This window comes from Copadichromis virginalis, linkage group LG11, assembly GCF_057382275.1.
Source record: "Copadichromis virginalis isolate Kocher_CV1m ecotype Utaka linkage group LG11, C_Virginalis_male_GT1.1, whole genome shotgun sequence".
Taxonomy (NCBI): domain Eukaryota; kingdom Metazoa; phylum Chordata; class Actinopteri; order Cichliformes; family Cichlidae; genus Copadichromis; species Copadichromis virginalis.
The window spans coordinates 28,996,933-29,014,941 of record NC_140628.1 but is presented as its reverse complement, the minus strand read 5'-3'; positions in this window follow the sequence as shown (position 1 = coordinate 29,014,941).

Genomic DNA, 18,009 nt, shown 5'->3' with positions numbered 1-18,009 from the left:
TTTTGTGTGCTTCATTGCTGTTCTTGAGGCTCTTGTATCAGGTGGTTGTAATGTGCATAAATTTCCATATGGATTGCTATGAATTTTGGATTGCTCTCCTGCAATGGTTGATCTTATTTTGTTTAGTTCCTAGTTTTGTGAAATTGTAGTCTTTGAGTCGTATAGGTTAAACTCACTTTGTGCATTAAGCCTCGGATTAATGTTTGTGTTCTAAGAAATTTGCTGATGACTTGCTGCATATAAGTCTTTTGCAGAAAACTAGCTCTTGTGCTATTTGTAGACTGCTAATTTAATTATCCTGCTCTATGGCAAATATTGAGTGCTAGCATATGATATACAGTAACAAGTCTTAAATGTCATTATTAGGCAAGCAGTGTATCCTGAAATAAAAACAACATGGACTGAATATAACATTCTTTGAATTTGGCTATATTCAAATCTGATCAATATACAAGATTACATAGGCTTCACTTTCATTACGCTCTCACATTTTAAACTTGACCAAAATTGGCTCCTTCACTGCTGAACATAATTACATTTAAAATGGCCAGTTTATTATCGCTTTCATTTAAAATATAGCAAAGATTTTCTAATGAAGTACCACAGTACCTGCATGTCAGGAAAGATATAATTTTTTCATGCGGACCTGCTGCAATAATAGGGCCTTTTTGTCTGACAGTCAGAAAACGCTGTGATAGATCATTTCTATGTATTTTCAGCAGAAAGAAAGGAAAATGGCCCAAAGAATTACCATATTATACTTTATTTAGTTTAACTTTAGACTTAATTATAATCAATTTTCCCCACTGTGCCTGGAATAAATGCAAAGAGGCACAAATCAATGTTTAGGGGAATGCTCCCTAACTGATGATGATCCATAATCACATTCGGGCCTCTGTGTTATCCAGTTCGACACATTCCTCTTTACTTGCACTCCTCTCACTCAAACTGTTATCAGTCAAAAGCCCGACAGCGGCTCTCCGTTTCTCGGCCTTGTACGTGTCTTTGTCAGTCCACGTGTCAGCATTCGGACAAGCCGCTATCGGAAGAGGTTGCTTCCTAGCCATTACTTCCACCTGTGTGACAACAGCCGGCGTTATCTTCTGTAGTGATGTGAGCCCGTAGCTGAGTTGCTGATTAATAGACACGGGGTCACGTCACCTCCCTCTCTCCCTGTCTGTCTCTCGCTTTTTCTTCTCTCTCCCACTGTCTCATTCATTCCGTTTGTCACCATGTGAATGAGATTGGAGCAGGCAAGTTGAACCAGTCACAGACAAAATTAGTGTTACAAGAACAAGGTCATTTGTAGGTGGTAAACATTAAGTGTGAATAAATGTTTTTAAAAGTGCTCTCTCTTAGGGACTCAGACACACAAACACACACACCGAAAGACTCACATGCACGCCTACACGCACACATACACACAGTTTTTTCCTCTGTTTTTAATTAAAAGCCTGAGTGACAACGTGGCCTATTTCTTCCGTGGCACTTTCAAATTGAGAGAGAGAGAGATAAGACTTGTATTTAGGGGGCCTTATCATACTCATCTATTTACTGCCGGTAATTTTTCTTTTCTTGCCTTACAAGAAAAGTGCAGCCAGAAAAATCCTCTATCCTCTAGGTTTCAAATCTCAAAAGCAAAACTATGTGTCTTTCTGGCGTTCTAAATCCTCCTTCTGCCCCTGGAACATGGAGTACAAGAGTGAGAAATGGAGACAATGGATTTTGCCCGTGTCCTAATGCGCTTTCCATCTAAGCTGTTATATTGAGTCAATATCCTACCAGCCCGATGAATGATTAACATGGCTGTTTTTGCAGTGTGCTCTGGTTCCGGGTGTTTACTCCACAGTAGGGCCAGGTCGGATGTCTAAACATTGTCATTTCTGAGCCCAGATCCACGCAGGATGCATAATGACAGACCAACATTAAAGCCTCTACAGCACCAAAGAATCTGTTTCTCCTCGGTCTATTTTTGCATCCCAGTAAGGAGTCACTTGATCCTACCTCCTTCCTGACAGTTCAGCAACTGGATATCATTTTGTGTCTGCCTGTAAGATTAGCATAAAAGTAAAAGGGAAAGCATTTTACTCTGAGAACCAACAGGAGATATGACAAGCTCTGAAACATTTATGCTTGGCTTTGATTTGTTTGGCCTGGTTTGTGTCTGGTATGTCTGAAGGCAAGGCTTAATCAAAAGAAATGTACCCATATTGCTCTGGAATATATTATGTAATGCCATTCATACAGTGCAGCGGATGACTGAAGTGCATTTGTAAGCAAATGAGCTGCATTGTTTGTGGCTTTAACCTTGACAAAGGCAACCTGTGATAATAAAGCATTTGTCAGAAAGCCAGCCCCACTCTGAGCTGCTTCCCCCTCTTAATGTGAGATGTGGTTGTGTCGTCGCCGCTAACATTCAGTCTTCGTTCACGATGAACGGTTGCACAGCCAGACTCGTACAAGGGTAACATGTAGCAGACTTGTCATAGTATGGCAATTCAAGTGAAGACCTTTATATTTTTGCTGTTTCTTGGCCCATCAAACTGTCACATTGCTTAAGCAGGTTTGTTAGTTAGGCCGTCTGTCTGTATGTCAGCAGGATGACAGAACAGCTACAAAGCTGAGTTATTGTGTATTTGTATGTAGAGCAAACATCTTGACCACTTTCTTTGTATTTTGACTTTGCTGTTTGGTTGCATTTTTCCTTCTTCTTCTTCTTCATATTCTTCTTTCAGCTGCTCCTATCAGGAGTTGCCACAGCAGATCATCTGCCTCCATCTTGCCCTACTCCCAGCATCCTCTTCTGCACTAAGTCTCTGCATGACCTCCTTCACTACATTATAAATGCTCTCTGTGGTCTTCCACTTTTCCTTCTGCCCCGCAGCTCTATCTTCAACATCCTTTGTCCACTGTATCCAGAATCCCTCCTCTGGACATGTACAAACCATTTAAACCTTGCTTCTCTAACTTTGTTACTAAATCACTTAACCTGAGGTGTCCCTCTGATATTCTCATTGCTCTCAGTTCTCATTTCTGACCCCCCCAGTCACTCAAGATAAAAATCTTAACATCTTCAAATCTGCCTGCAGCTTTTTACATTTTTAAAATGTATTTATTTTTATTGTTATAGACAAATTCATTCAGTTTGACAGTTGCACATAATGTCACAAATAAAGATGAGTAAGACTGCATTTTACCAACCTTAATCCATTTTTTAAACTGCATTGTGATGATGTGGTACATTTCATTTTGGATAAAATGTAATTTCTCCATCGCCATTTACGATTGGAGCTGAATTCTGTTACTGTCAGTTAAAATGGCAGTTTTCACCCAAAGAAAAAACATTATGATCTGGGACGAATTGACAGTAGCATGAAACTTGTGTCTGTTGTCTGGTGCATTGATGCAAGCTGGCATTGTTGTCAAGCAGGGACAACAATACATCATTGTTCAACATTCTTTCATAATGCTAAAGATATTTACTGTGTCTTTTAGTAGTTCAACAACACCAGGGAACAATGGATAAGGGAACTGTATAACCTTTGCTGTAGGAGAATCCAAATCTCAAAGTTTTAAGTTAATCTTTTAAATCTGTTTTAGGCTTATCAGGTTCATATTTCTGAATCAGATTTTGGATCATTTGGAGCAAATGCTGTTTTTGATTATGTCCAGACTTTGCAGGTAGATTTGACTGATACATTTAAAGAGCCTGTATATCATCTGAAAACCGGTTTTTAATACATTTCAGATTGTTCCTACTGACTCTGGTTGCATTATGCAGTAAAATGACATTATCAAGTTCTAGATATTTGCAATAAGGATTTTTAAAATGTAAAATTTATTCTACATTTGGAGGGTGATTCAAACTTGAACATTGACTGATTACAAACAAGTGAATAAATACATAATTATCTAGCAAATGTTTTAGATCCACAAATCATGACCTTTTACTGTTAACTGTCTAAATGAACAGTGCTGATACGCATATCGAGGAATTGAGAAACTAATGAATTAACTAATGAAAAAGTTGAGGTACAAAGGGAGTATGTCCAAATATGAACAATAAATAAAATACACTTTTAAGAAGTGCAGTTTCACAATTTTGAATGGAATACAACCCAGCATTGTAATTTTAGACTGTCTTGACAAATATGCATTGTATTTACCATTGTTAAACGATATGAGTGAACAATATGTAAAGACCAATATAGCTAATCACAATTAAAATGAAAAGATGAAATATATAAAAAAGATACAATTCAAAGTAATATGTGAGTCTTTTTGTAATCCCCCCATTTACTAACCACACCTTTTTTCTTAGTTTCCCTGTCTATCTATATTCTTTGAATTGGAGATCTTAGCTTAGTTATAGCCTCCTGTACTATACCACTGTGTCCTTGAGGTTCTGTCCATTTCTCCTCCCTTACTGCCGTTTCCTTGCTCCCTCACCCATTCCCCCCTCCTCACAGTGGGAAGATTTTCTAATATCCATTACTTCCACCAGGGTCAGTGCAATCCCACTGGGTCCGCCAAAGACTTGGCAGGTGCCGATAAGGGCCTTGCTCCAGACACTGTAATAACTTAACAAATCCCTCCATGACCCAGAATCCCCTTCACCAGCATGGCATCCCACTATTTTCCATAAAACTATTAAAATCTACCTGGTGTCATATTGGGAGAAGCGACCGTGGGGTTGCAGTGCACTCTATGCCTTGCACATCTCAAAGCTTTCCTGTTAATACATAAAACCCAACAATAAACTATAAATAGAAAGGGACAGCATTACCATTCAATACCTGCTGTCAGCATGTTGTTGGGACTGAGTTGGTTCATGGACTTTGTGAATAGCTTGTCAGAATATCCCTGGTTTAACCAGGCATTTAAGGCATGCAGTTTAAATTGCAGTCTGTCTTTCATACCTAAATGTTTTTTCATCCATTACTTTGCTCTATATTGCGTTCCCCTCGCAGACATTGGGTCATTTTGGCCAGACCTCCTGGAGCTCTTATCCGATAATGATACCCGCTTCAGTGGGTATCAAGCCACAGCTCCACCCATTTCGTTTTCCCCCTCCTAACACCTAGCTTTCAACCTGTCAATCATGCTTTAGCCGCATTCAAGTGGCAATAGTGTTAATGATTCATTTCCCTTGTAATCCTTGCTCAGGCTGATAAGCTCATGACGGCTGCCGTTATTTGTGGCTGTTTTCCATTGTTTGCAGTGTTAAATTAAGCCTCAACAATCTATCCGCTGAGCCTCTGTGAGCAGAAGAAAAACCCATAGGCACGAGCTGCTCTAATAGATTAACTAGCCATACTGCACAAAGAAGGTGAAAACATCTGTCTGTTATCAGCACTGTTTCTTCATGTGAGTCTTTTACTCAGTTGAACGAAAAGAGTCAATGCCTGTAATTTACTTCTGAAGTTAATTCAGAAACAAAAAAACAAAATATCATTCTGATGTTAAATTTTGTTATGCATGTCAAAACCATTAGTCAGTGAAGCTTTGATTTATATATTTTTAAAATTTACTCTCTTGAAAATGTAATGTTCCAAAATGTAATTTCAAACTGTCAATATATATTGACAAACCCTTAGAAATGGTACTGGATTTGCTCCTGCACCTGCCCTTTAAAGGACGAGGTCTATGAAGCAGGCATTAGAAGTTCTGATCTCGTCTGACATCATCTGGTACTTCTGTCTCTCTTACTTATTTAATATAACCAAAACTCCCAGTACGGTGATTATTCTTAATATTTGTGAATAGTGTATTCACTGGAAAATACTATATATATATACTATATTGCCAATTAAACTATATTATATACTATATACATATATATATACTATACTATGTTTGGAGTCCACAGACTGGGACACATTGAAGGCTGCTTCTAACAGCTTGGACGAGTTTACGGACACTGTCACCTCCTATATCCACTTCTGTGAGGACAGCATTGTGCCATCACGCACCAGGGTGAGTTATAACAATGACAAACCCTGGTTTACTCCTAAACTCAAAAAGCTGTGGCTGGAAAAGAGAAAGGCGTTCAGAAGCGGAGACAGGGACTGCTACAGAGAGGCCAAGTACAGGTTCACTAAAGAAGTGGACATTGCTAAACATCAGCACTCTGAGAAGATGCAGCAGCAGATCTCAGAGAATGACTCGGCCTCTGTGTGGAAAGGTTTTAGGAATATCACAAACTACAAGCCTAAAACCCCCCACTCCACTGATGACTTGCTCTTAGCCAACACCCTTAACGACTTCTACTGCCGTTTTGACGAGCCATCAGGCAGCCTTCACACCTCCAACGGCCCCAACAATAGAGACACTTTGGACACTCATTCCCCCACCTCTCCCCCCTCCACAGAGCCATCACCACCTTCAAACCGTTCACCTACAACACCCCCCTCCTCACCCCACACAAAAGAGGATTTCACACCACCTCCTCCCACCACAACTCTTCATATTCATGAAGCAGATGTGAGGAAGCAGTTTAAGAACCTGAATGCTCGGAAAGCTCCCGGCCCAGACGGTGTGTCTCCTGCCACCCTCAGACACTGTGCAAACGAGCTGGCCCCAGTGTTTTCTGGCATTTTCAACTCCTCACTGCAGGCATGTCATGTGCCTGCCTGCTTCAAGTCCTCCACCATAATCCCTGTCCCCAAGAAACCTAGGATCACTGGACTAAATGACTACAGACCCGTGGCTCTGACATCTGTGGTCATGAAGTCATTTGAGCGCCTGGTTCTCTCCCATCTCAGGACCCTCACGGCCCCCCTCCTGGACCCCCTGCAGTTTGCATATAGAGCCAACAGGTCTGTAGACGACGCCATCAACATGGCCCTACACTTCATCCTGCAGCATCTGGACTCCCCAGGAACCTACGCCAGGATCCTGTTTGTGGACTTCAGCTCTGCCTTCAACACCATCCTTCCAGACCATCTCCGAGACAAGCTTTCCCAGATGAATGTGCCTGATCCCATCTGCCGGTGGATCACTGACTTCCTGACGGACAGGAAGCAGCATGTGAGGCTGGGAAAGAATGTCTCGGACTCCCGGACCATCAGCACCGGCTCCCCTCAGGGCTGTGTTCTTTCTCCTCTGCTCTTCTCCCTGTACACCAACTGCTGCACCTCCACCCACCAGTCTGTCAAGCTAATCAAGTTTGCAGATGACACCACCGTTATTGGACTCATCTCGGACGGGGACGAGTCTGCCTACAGGAGGGAGGTTGAACGTCTGGTGTCCTGGTGCAGCCACAACAACCTGGTGCTGAATGCCCAGAAGACAGTGGAGATTATTGTGGACTTCAGGAAGCACACAGCCCCACTCCCCCCCATCATCCTGACTGACACCCCCATCACCTCTGTGGACTCATTCCGCTTCCTGGGTACCACCATCACCCAGGACCTGAAGTGGGAGCCCACCATCACCTCCGTCATCAAGAAAGCCCAGCAGAGGATGTACTTCCTGAGGCAGCTGAAGAAATTCAACCTGCCAACACGGACGATGATGCAGTTCTACACTGCAATCATCGAGTCCATCCTCACCTCCTCCATCACCGTGTGGTACGCTGGAGCCACTATCAGGGACAAACAGAGACTGCAGCGTGTTGTGCGCTCTGCTGAGAAGGTGATTGGCTGCAGACTCCCATCTTTGCAGGACCTGTACACCTCCAGGACATTGCGGCGTGCAGCTTGGATCTCAGCTGACCCTTCTCACCCTGGACACAGTCTGTTTGACCTGCTCCCCTCAGGCAGGAGGCTCCGGTCCATTCGCACCAGAACCTCTCGCCATAAGAACAGTTTCTTCCCCTCTGCTGTTGGACACATGAACAATAACCATATGACTGTACCCGCCACTAACACATGACCCTACGCTGTGTCACTGCATCATTCTATGTTTGGCACTGATCACCACCTGCACTCATGTATATATCTTTCAACGTAGCACTCTTAATTCTTATTCTCATGTATATATCTCATGTATATCTCATGCACATATCTTTCCACGTAGCACTTTTAATTCTTATCCCTACTTTTATTTTTTTCCATGTCTATTTAAGTGCTATTTATGACAGCATGTTTGCACTGAAGCACCGCAGCAATTTCCTAATGTTGTAAACCTGCTCAACATTTGGCAATAAACCCCATTCTGATTCTGATTCTGATTCTGATTCTGATTCTGATTCTGATATGCCAGTTTAACTGAAAATTTGCATACATTGAAATACATAAATATGAGCATATAGAGTAGGATAGAAGCAAACACATGTAAAAGGGTCCCAGTCCTAAAAGTGCCCAAAATTCATCATCTTTCACAAAGTAAGCATTTCATTTCCATGTGACTCTGTCCCAGGTTATTACATGCTAACATGTAATAACGTGAATAAAGTGTGACTGCTGGTTAACAAAATGTGCATTCGGGTTGGATTTCATCTCAACCAAACATGTTTTTAAATGGCAAAACAAACCTCTGCTTGCCTGACTTGAGAAAGTGAATCAAATTGAATCTGTAGTATTCTAATCATCACATTGTGCCTGTCAGAGCAAGGTGAACAACGGCCCCCTCATAAAGACATCAAGCTAAACATCAGTGAAGCGCGCCATGGGTAATAACAAGTTTCATGAAGCCATAAATCTGCCTAATCTAATGATTTGGCTCACCTGCTGCACTACTTTGATGTGTCATATGCCCACTTGTCACTTCAAGGAGATGTGCCGGCTTGATGTCAGTGGCCTCCCTCAACTGGACAGATTTATTTTTGTGTATGACTGGATGTCTTTCTGATTTTTAATGTGCGATGCAGGGAAGTGGAAATTCTCAAAGTTAAGTCATCGTCATGGTCCTGGGTTTTGTGTCATTTTGGAGTTGGGAATTTTTAATCAGAATTTGAAGTTTTCCATTTCTTTTTTGGATATCATTATATCATTTTTTTTAATTTTAAGAGTTCTTGTGATATTGTTGAGTCTTTGTTTGTTCTTGATGGTTTTCCTTGCAATAAGCGATTGTTTTGGAGTTCTTTTGATTCACGTTTTCATTGTTATCCCAATATGATTACCTTTAGTATTCAAATTATGTTTATTGTCTAATGTTAATGATTTTAAATGTCTGTTCACCTTGTAAAGCTTGAACCATGAAATAACTATGAGAAAATTATTTTTTTCAAAAAAATAAAAAATAAATATTAATCTTCATGTCTAAGCTTTAATTTGTATCATATTTGCTACATCCAGCATTTGTTTTTTGCAATTAGTTGCTCAATAATTCACAAAAACTCATCGAATATGGCATTAATTTCTGAATTTTTTATTTATATTAAGCTTCGGTTCGTACTTACCTTGTTCTTTCTTCCTCTAGCAGTGTTTCTGTCTCCGTCCTGTAGTGTTTCCTTGCCTCTGTCTTCGAGTTCCACTTTGCCATGTTTAGTATTGTGTCTTTTGCTTTCCAGTTTTATTTTGATTTGTACAGTAAGTTAATGGATCAGATTTTTATTTCAGGTGCCTCTAACATTATTAGAATGCTGCCCTTCCTTAGAAAAAGACTTGAGCAGAACCTTAGACAGTTGCTACCTTACATAATGGTAATAGAACTCCACTGAGTATTCAGAAGGTAAGTACCGGCCTTGGATCATGATGTGAAATTTTGTTCCATTTCCCATTTTCCCAGGATATTCTGCGTTTCATCTAATTGAATGGACACTGTCCCAAGTTTCAAACAAATGACCACAATATATCGTCAACAATGCTGCCTGATGGCAGTTTGAACAAACAGTTCCCACCCAACACTGGGGACACATCGCTCATTTGGTCTTTCTTTCCTGAAGAACCTCTTTTTTAGAGGCAGCTTTGCTCCATCATCATAAAAGCTTGCAATTATGGGAGGTTGCCAAGTGTTCTGAAAGTCACCTTACTTGCTGTCTGTAGGAATATTAGGAATATTAAAAGGATCTCTCATACCCTTTAATACTTTCATAGATACATGCAAACATAAACAAGCACTCAAGTTTACATTTTTGAGTCTGCAATAACAATTACCACCGCAGTTTTCTATTAATTGGTTCACAGTACTGTTTTTTGTCTAAATAATTTCTGTCTGGCATCTCAGAACAAAGATTTAATGAAAAAGCTTTTAAACTTAGATCAAAGCCTTTTAATAATATTTTCAAATGGTACTATTTTGGCCACTTTCATCATGATTTTTCTCACATTTGGTGTTCTTATAAGTGAGTCATATCTCATTTGGAATCATAAGAAAATAGATTACATTTATATAAACATCTGTCCTTTTAGTCCACACTTTAAAACCCATATTCAACTGTTTACATACACATTCATACAGCACTGTTATTGTATACATAGAGCACTATTCCTCTCACACACATACATTCATGACACATCTTGGCCAGTGATAAGCCAAAATTATGCTTCAGTAGGGGAGCGCGAAGGCAGTCCATGGGCAGTCACGAACTGCCCGTCTACCTGCAGAGAGTGTCTGTTGTCGATGGAGCCAGTGTACAAAATATGTGGTACAACTGGTCTGCAGGCCACTCCTGTTTGTGCTGTTGTTAGTCCATCTGACAGCCATGGAGAAGAGTTAAGTTATAACATACGAATTGCTTAAGTGAAAGTGAGTGTTAAAAACAATGAAATGTATTTTGCATACTGTATTTTATTTTTTTTTATCATTGACATTTTTTACAGATTTGTTCCATTTCTGATGAGCTGTGCTGTTTTCTTCATTATTCCAGCCCATTTTTCAAACAAGTCTTACTTGTCCAGAGATGTGCAGTTGCTTTTTTGGGGGACTGCATGGAAGCACATTTGTGGTGAGTGATAACCTCTCTCTGTACTCTGTCTGTGAGGAAACCCATACGCAAACACACATTTGCAGTTCCAAAAATTACACATCAAGGCGTTCAGTATCTTGCCCAAAGACACCTTGGCTTGACGGTTGAAGGGGCTCAGTATTAAACCACCAGTCCTGAAAGAAATCAGTTTTCCAAGTATTGAATCACAGCCCGTAAGGGATAGCCCTCTATAATGTGACTTTCAAAATTGCATAGTTTGTATTGATGTGATGTAATTTATATTTACTTCTTCCAATGCTTCTGAGCTGAAATAATCTCTTTGAATCAGATCTTTCAGTATAGTGTTGCTTATAGTCTCTTTGTTTTTGCAGTGTGTAGACATGCTTTCTTAAAATCCTTATTTACTCTTCATATTGGAACACAACCTGAAGTTCTCAGGAATTTTTAGATGATCTAGAAGCCGTCCTGCATGTTACAGGATGCTAATTTTTTGAAGATTTTGGAAAACTATTTAAAATATTTCTCTGAAAACAGAGTTGGCCTGGAGGTGAACTGAGAAGTTAAAAATAAATATTTGACATATTTACATGGTCAGAAGCAGGGCACTCTGATGCAGCTAGAAGGCATTTCTCTGCTATAAATAGGCAGAAATATATTGTTCAGTTTTTGACATATTTTAGATAAACTCATTAATGTGACATTGGAGATAAGACTTCAGATATAGTCACTGCATTTACTTCTGTTATAATGTGTCTCATATTTGCATTTGGCTAGTTTCTTGATTTGACACTTTTATGTTTCTTGAGGGAGGCAGTAGTTAAAAAAACACAGTACCTAACGAGGAACTGGTACCTAAATCCTTTGCCCATATCTCAGTCAAGGAGCTCAAATTGTGACTCGTAAAATGCTTAGGCCCAATTTTTCTTTATTTGTATTGATGTTTCAGTCTGGGTACCTCTGTCTTTTATGGGTCTCTCATCTCTGTAGAGATCTGATAGAACATGTCCGTATTTTCTATGTATAAGCATAGGGCTGTTCGATATAGCGATATGTATCGGATGACGATATAAAAACGTCTATCGTTTAATTTTATGCTATCGTTTATTTCGTGGTGTTGCAAAATAAACTGTTTACGGCAATATTTTTTCATCGTTTTGATGGTCACTGTAGTGGCTATATTAATTTCTTAAAGTTCTCTCTTTCTCTTATATTTAATATAACCACACTACGGACGGACAAGCGACAGTTTTTATGCGTTGTGGTGAGCAACAACGACGGTAAAACCATCGCGTCACGTGTCCGCTTGTTTATTTTCCACATAAACCTTTCACAATAAAGCTCAAGATCCTGTTGAGACTTTTCAAAATAAACTGAATCACGTGAAAGAGCAGATTATTTACGGATGAGAAGTAAAAAAGAGCCGCCAGGTGCTTAAACGTTAGAACAGGCTTTTCCTCGCAGCACGCCGTGTAATAAATACTCACAAAGAAAATGGCGGCCGTTACAACTTATGTCTAAAAATGTATCGTTTCATGCATCGGTTAAAACACTCGACTCCAGGTGCACGACGCCCAGCTGGAAACACAGCAAGTCGAGCTGCCCGAGATTCACAGAATTTACAAAATAAAGTTAAATTTTTGTGATTTATATCGTTATCGGGACGATAGATGTCTTATATCGGGATATGAGATTTTAGTCATATCGCACAGCCCTATATAAGCATTGCAAATTGTGGGCAAGTTTTTATGTTATATAGTGCAAAATAAATTGGAAAATAATACTTAATCTGGTCAAATGACCTTCATACTACTGTCCTTTTCTTTCTCTCTTGCATACATTACACAGATGGCTTGACCTCTTTCACATGATGAAGCCACTTGTATTTTTAGATCTAACTTGAAGGAATATGTCTTGCCATTGTGGAAGTATGTTTGGTTAGGTATTCTGCCCCTGGAAAGATGTCTAAATTAGAACACACCAACAGCGACCTATATTACCTCTGATTCAGTCTAAAGGCTGGAGGGCTTTCGGCTGTTCCAGCTCCACCACATTATAATTGTCACTTCCCTAGGGTTGGCATGTAGGTCTTATAAATTTTCTATTTCATTGTCATAGCTTGTCAATGTATAAGTAATGCTTTGAAGATAAATTTTTGATTTCATTTTTTTTCTTGGCAAGAGCTACATGAGAAAACTGTTCTGCAGCTATTTGCTTTTTTCTATTATGTATTTATCCAATAATTTTTAGGTTTTTTTATCCTTTAAAATGAAGTAATTATATTAAAAATAAAGTGCCCGTATTTGATCTTCAAATGTCTTTGTTTTTTTGGGATAACAGTTGATTACAGAAATTTTTTTAGTTTGCTACATGTGAGACCAGGAAAATCAGAATTCTTTGGAGGACAATATTACTGAATGTCTAAATAGTTACAGGCACATTTTTTTTTTTTTTTGTCAAATAAAATAAATGCAACTTTGTGTAATGCCTCAGTCAGACAGGTCTACAGATCAGTCTGTGACCCCCAGCAGCCTCTGGTCACTTAGCTAAAAACTGTAAAGTCCCTGAATGGTTTGTGAGTTGCTACTGGAAGTTTCAGGCTGTCACTATGTGAAACTGGTCACAGAGGGTCTTGCACCACAAAAACCTCCTTGTGATTGCTTTGCTAGACACAACTTTTACTTTAAGGGTGAATAGATTGTGTGTCTGGTTTGTGACCCCCATTTTGCATAGCTTCGCTACTGCTCGGTGAACATTTACAGACAAGCCGATGTCTTCCATGCAAACCAAAAATTAAAATTGCATTCAGAGTTGATGACAAATGGAACCCAGAAAAAACACTTTAATCTTCCATGCCTGAAACATATTTATTTATATATTATCACTTTACAAAGCTCAAGTCTAGAGCTTGGCTTAGACTTAGACCTCTGCTGGATCCTTCACGGTAGACTTTGCCTTCGTATTTAGCATATACATTTGCCGTAGCTTATACAGGCCTAAACTTGCATCAGTCTTTTCATTTACCCTAACTGTCTACCAGAGATTAGACATCCATCCATCCATTCTGTGTTGCTGATCCAATTCATGGTTGTGAGGGAGGCTTGTGGCTATCCTTGCCAGGGGGTGAGACAAAATTGAATTTAAATGTAGTTTTTATTTTAAAAAGATACTTAAAAAAATCTAGCTTTTTCCCTTAAGAAATTAATTTCTGTACATTACTTTTGCAAGTATATAATGAGGACACATGGATAAATGAAGATGTCACAGGAAAAAATTACAGTTGAAGCAAAAGCAATTTGATAAATATGTAATGTATTTTAAAAGATTTTTCATATAATGCCCACCCATTGTGAAAATAAATGAAAGACTTACAGTACGTAACACAAGTAATAACATCTTTGTTTGATTAGTAGCTTTAGCTTGGTTACTCAGTTAGTACAGTAATGCAAAAATACCATGTGTGTTTGATGCTTTCGAACATGTTACACTGCTGTTTCAATGATATTTGCAAGACAATATTAATGTGTACTGAATACTTTGTCCTTCATTATCCTGCAGATTTCCTATATTGGAAGAGCTTGTTACTTTCAGCTTATGGTTCTTCGGTGTATATGGACAAAAAAGGCAGTGTGACACAAGGTTTTAGGAAATAAAAAAAAGGAGTTAGCCCTTGCTCAGAATCCAATGTTTTGTGCCAGGACTTGCATTATAATTGTCTATCCTGTTGGTAGAGCAATTGCTTTTCTTCTTCTATGATGGATTTCTTTCTGTTCTGTTTAATGTTGATGCAAAGAGGAAACCCTTGTAGCTATTTGTAACATCACTTTGTTCATGCTGGATAGTTATTTGTAGAAGTAGCAGAAAAAAAAACACGTCCTCAAATAACAACATCGGTCTAGAAATGCATCCCTGTGTTTATAAAGCAGATGGCGCTTTTTGAATACAAATTAAATGGTTTTGTTGTTCTGTTATGTGCTTATTCCATTTAATTAGTGTCAGTATTCATTCAGTTTACAGCAATATACAGCAATTTGGATTACATGAACATTTGTGCACTGGCACCTCTCCAGTAATTTCACTTTTCAGTGCTTTTGATCCATTTTGGGATCTTAAACAATTGAGACAGTAGGGAGAACCTGTATACTACAAATAGTTGTTCTTTGGCACAAAATGCTGACTGGTCTAAAATGTTAACCTTGTTAACATGTTTTTTAATGTATTTATTCATTTTTTTGTGCTAGACTACACATGAGTAAAAATAAGCAGTCAGTACCATTCCTGATTATTACCACAGTGAAACAGTAGTGCACCAATGACTGTCTCAAAGTCACAGAGAAGCTGGGTTATATATGTGGCACACCTAATCTAGCTTCATCTGGGACTTGTGAGAAGAGGTGATTGATAACAAGGCTTATGTAACATTAGCAAGATATTATTAGCTGTTCGATAATACAGGCAAGTTAAAGGCTTGGGATTTCTGTTATACAGTGGCTTGATAAAGTATTCGGCCCCCTTGAACTTTCCCACATTTTGTCACATTACAGCCACAAACATGAATCAATTTTATTGGAATTCCATGTGAAAGACCAATACAAAGTGGTGTACAGCTGAGAAGTGGAATGAAAATTATATTATCATTCCAAACATTTTTTACAAATAACTGAAAAGTGGGGTGTGTGTAATTATTCAGCCCCCTTTGGTCTGAGTGCAGTCAGTTGCCCATAGACATTGCCTGATGAGTGCTAATGACTGAATAGAGTGCACCTGTGTGTAATCTAATGTCAGTACAAATACAGCTGCTCTGTGACGGCCTCAGAGGTTGTCTAAGAGAATATTGGGGAGCAACAACACCATAAAGTCCAACACACCAGACAGGTCAGGGATAAAGTTATTGAGAAATTTAAAGCAGGCTTAGGCTACAAAAAGATTTCCCAAGCCTTGAACATCCCACGGAGGACTGTTCAAGCGATCATTCAGAAATGGAAGGAGTATGGCACAACTGTAAACCTACCAAGACAAGGCCGTCCACCTAAACTCACAGGCCGAACAAGGAGAGCGCTGATCAGAAATGCAGCCAAGAGGCCCATGGTGACTCTGGACGAGCTGCAGAGATCTACAGCTCAGGTGGGGGAATCTGTCCATAGGACAACTATTAGTCGTGCACTGAAAAAAGTTGGCCTTTATGGAAGAGTGGCAAGAAGAAAGCCATTGTTAAAAGAAAACCATAAGAAGTCCCGTTTGCAGTTTGCCACAAGCCATGTGGGGGACACAGCAAACATGTGGAAGAAGGTGCTCTGGTCAGATGAGACCAAAATGGAACTTTTTGGCCAAAATGCAAAACGCTATGTGTGGCCGAAAACTAACACTGCACATCACTCTGAACACACCATCCCCACTGTCAAATATGGTGGTGGCAGCATCATGCTCTGGGGGTGCTTCTCTTCAGCAGGGACAGGGAAGCTGGTCAGAGTTGATGGGAAGATGGATGGAGCCAAATACAGGGCAATCTTGGAAGAAAACCTCTTGGAGTCTGCAAAAGACTTGAGACTGGGGCGGAGGTTCACCTTCCAGCAGGACAATGACCCTAAACATAAAGCCAGGGCAATAATGGAACGGTTTAAAACAAAACATATCCATGTGTTAGAATGGCCCAGTCAAAGTCCAGATCTAAATCCAAAATTGATTCATGTTTGTGGCTGTAATGTGACTAAATGTGGAAAAGTTCAAAAAGAAAAAAAGAGAGACAAAAGGGGAAAAAACTGCTTTTTATTTTTTTTAACAGTGTTACATGACATAGAGAATAGTATTGGATTGGGCTAGGGTGGCCTACGTTGACAAGACTGGTGTAAAATTAATACTTATACTTTACTCATCAGTTCTGAGGTGTTAATAAACACCTGGACAATAGGTGCTGTTATTGGTATTAATGCAAAATTAATTTTACTTTAACATACATTTAAGAACTGTCCTCTTAGAGTACCAAAGCAGGCTCCTGTCATGACAGTGAAACATTGTCAGTGACCTTTACTACTGTACATTTAATGAAAATAAAGCTACATGAATTCATTCATTCGTTTAGTCAATGGGATGAATAAATGAATGAAAGGATAGTTTTGTGAAAACAGCACAACATCAGTCAGTAACTCCCACAGCTTTTCAAAGGATTAAAATTAGATGCTAAAACTGAACCTGTTCTCACTTGCCAGATAAGGGAAAAGAGATTGGAGAAAAAAACAGTGTGTCACAGGTTTACAAATCAAAAGATTACAGTGATGGACAGTGCAAATCCTTCAGTGTGTGAATAGCACGGTGACCTAAGTCCGTTCAGGGTCACATTTAAGCACAAGCAAGGAGGCAATGTGAAGTGAAGGCTTTTTCACTTCAATTTAAAGCATTGCAGGTAAAAAGGCATTTGCAGTCCTTTATTATTCAACCTGTTAAACAATCTTAAACATTGACTTATTTTCATCCACTTCCAATATGCTTTAGAGAACCACGGCACATTTGTAAAGCAGATATGAACTGTTGTGTCTCCGCCAGCTGGCTTTGAATTTCACAGGTCCTTGTAAATTTACAATAGGTTTGATTATAACACCTCGTTTGGCCTAAGTCTTTTTTTCGTCTTCACATATTACCCCCCCTTTTTTTTTTTTTTTTTTTTTTTTTTGCCACAGTTCATCTTCTTCCTTGTTTCTCTAAAAGTCTTCTTTCCCCTCTGCCTTAACCCCTGAGGATACCAACTCCAGTGAAGGTGTAGGACCTGGAGGATACTGATAAGCCCTTTCCTTTAAACCTTGGCTCCACAGCCCGAGTGTGCAAAGAAAGAAAGGCAGCAAAGTTCCCTGCACTATTACAACCACATGGTCACATCAGAAATCATGATGTCCAGCCAAGAATGTGGCCTTTTGTCTTTTACTATAGCCACGGGGACAGCTTTGAGCACATGGCCAGTATAAAATGAGAAACTCTTCATGTAAAATTAGAGTGGGATGTGGGTAGATTCAATGTGATGTAACCTAGAGGATTAGTCAGATGTTTGAATATTGTTTATTAGAGATACATAATCTTTTATTTAGTGTGAAATGAGAAATATGTGAGTTTAGAACTGCTAATCTCTATCAGTTTAGCCCAAACAAAATCGGATAACAGTTCTGTTAGAGGGGGAAAAAAATAAAATGAACCAGTGTTCTTAAGCCATC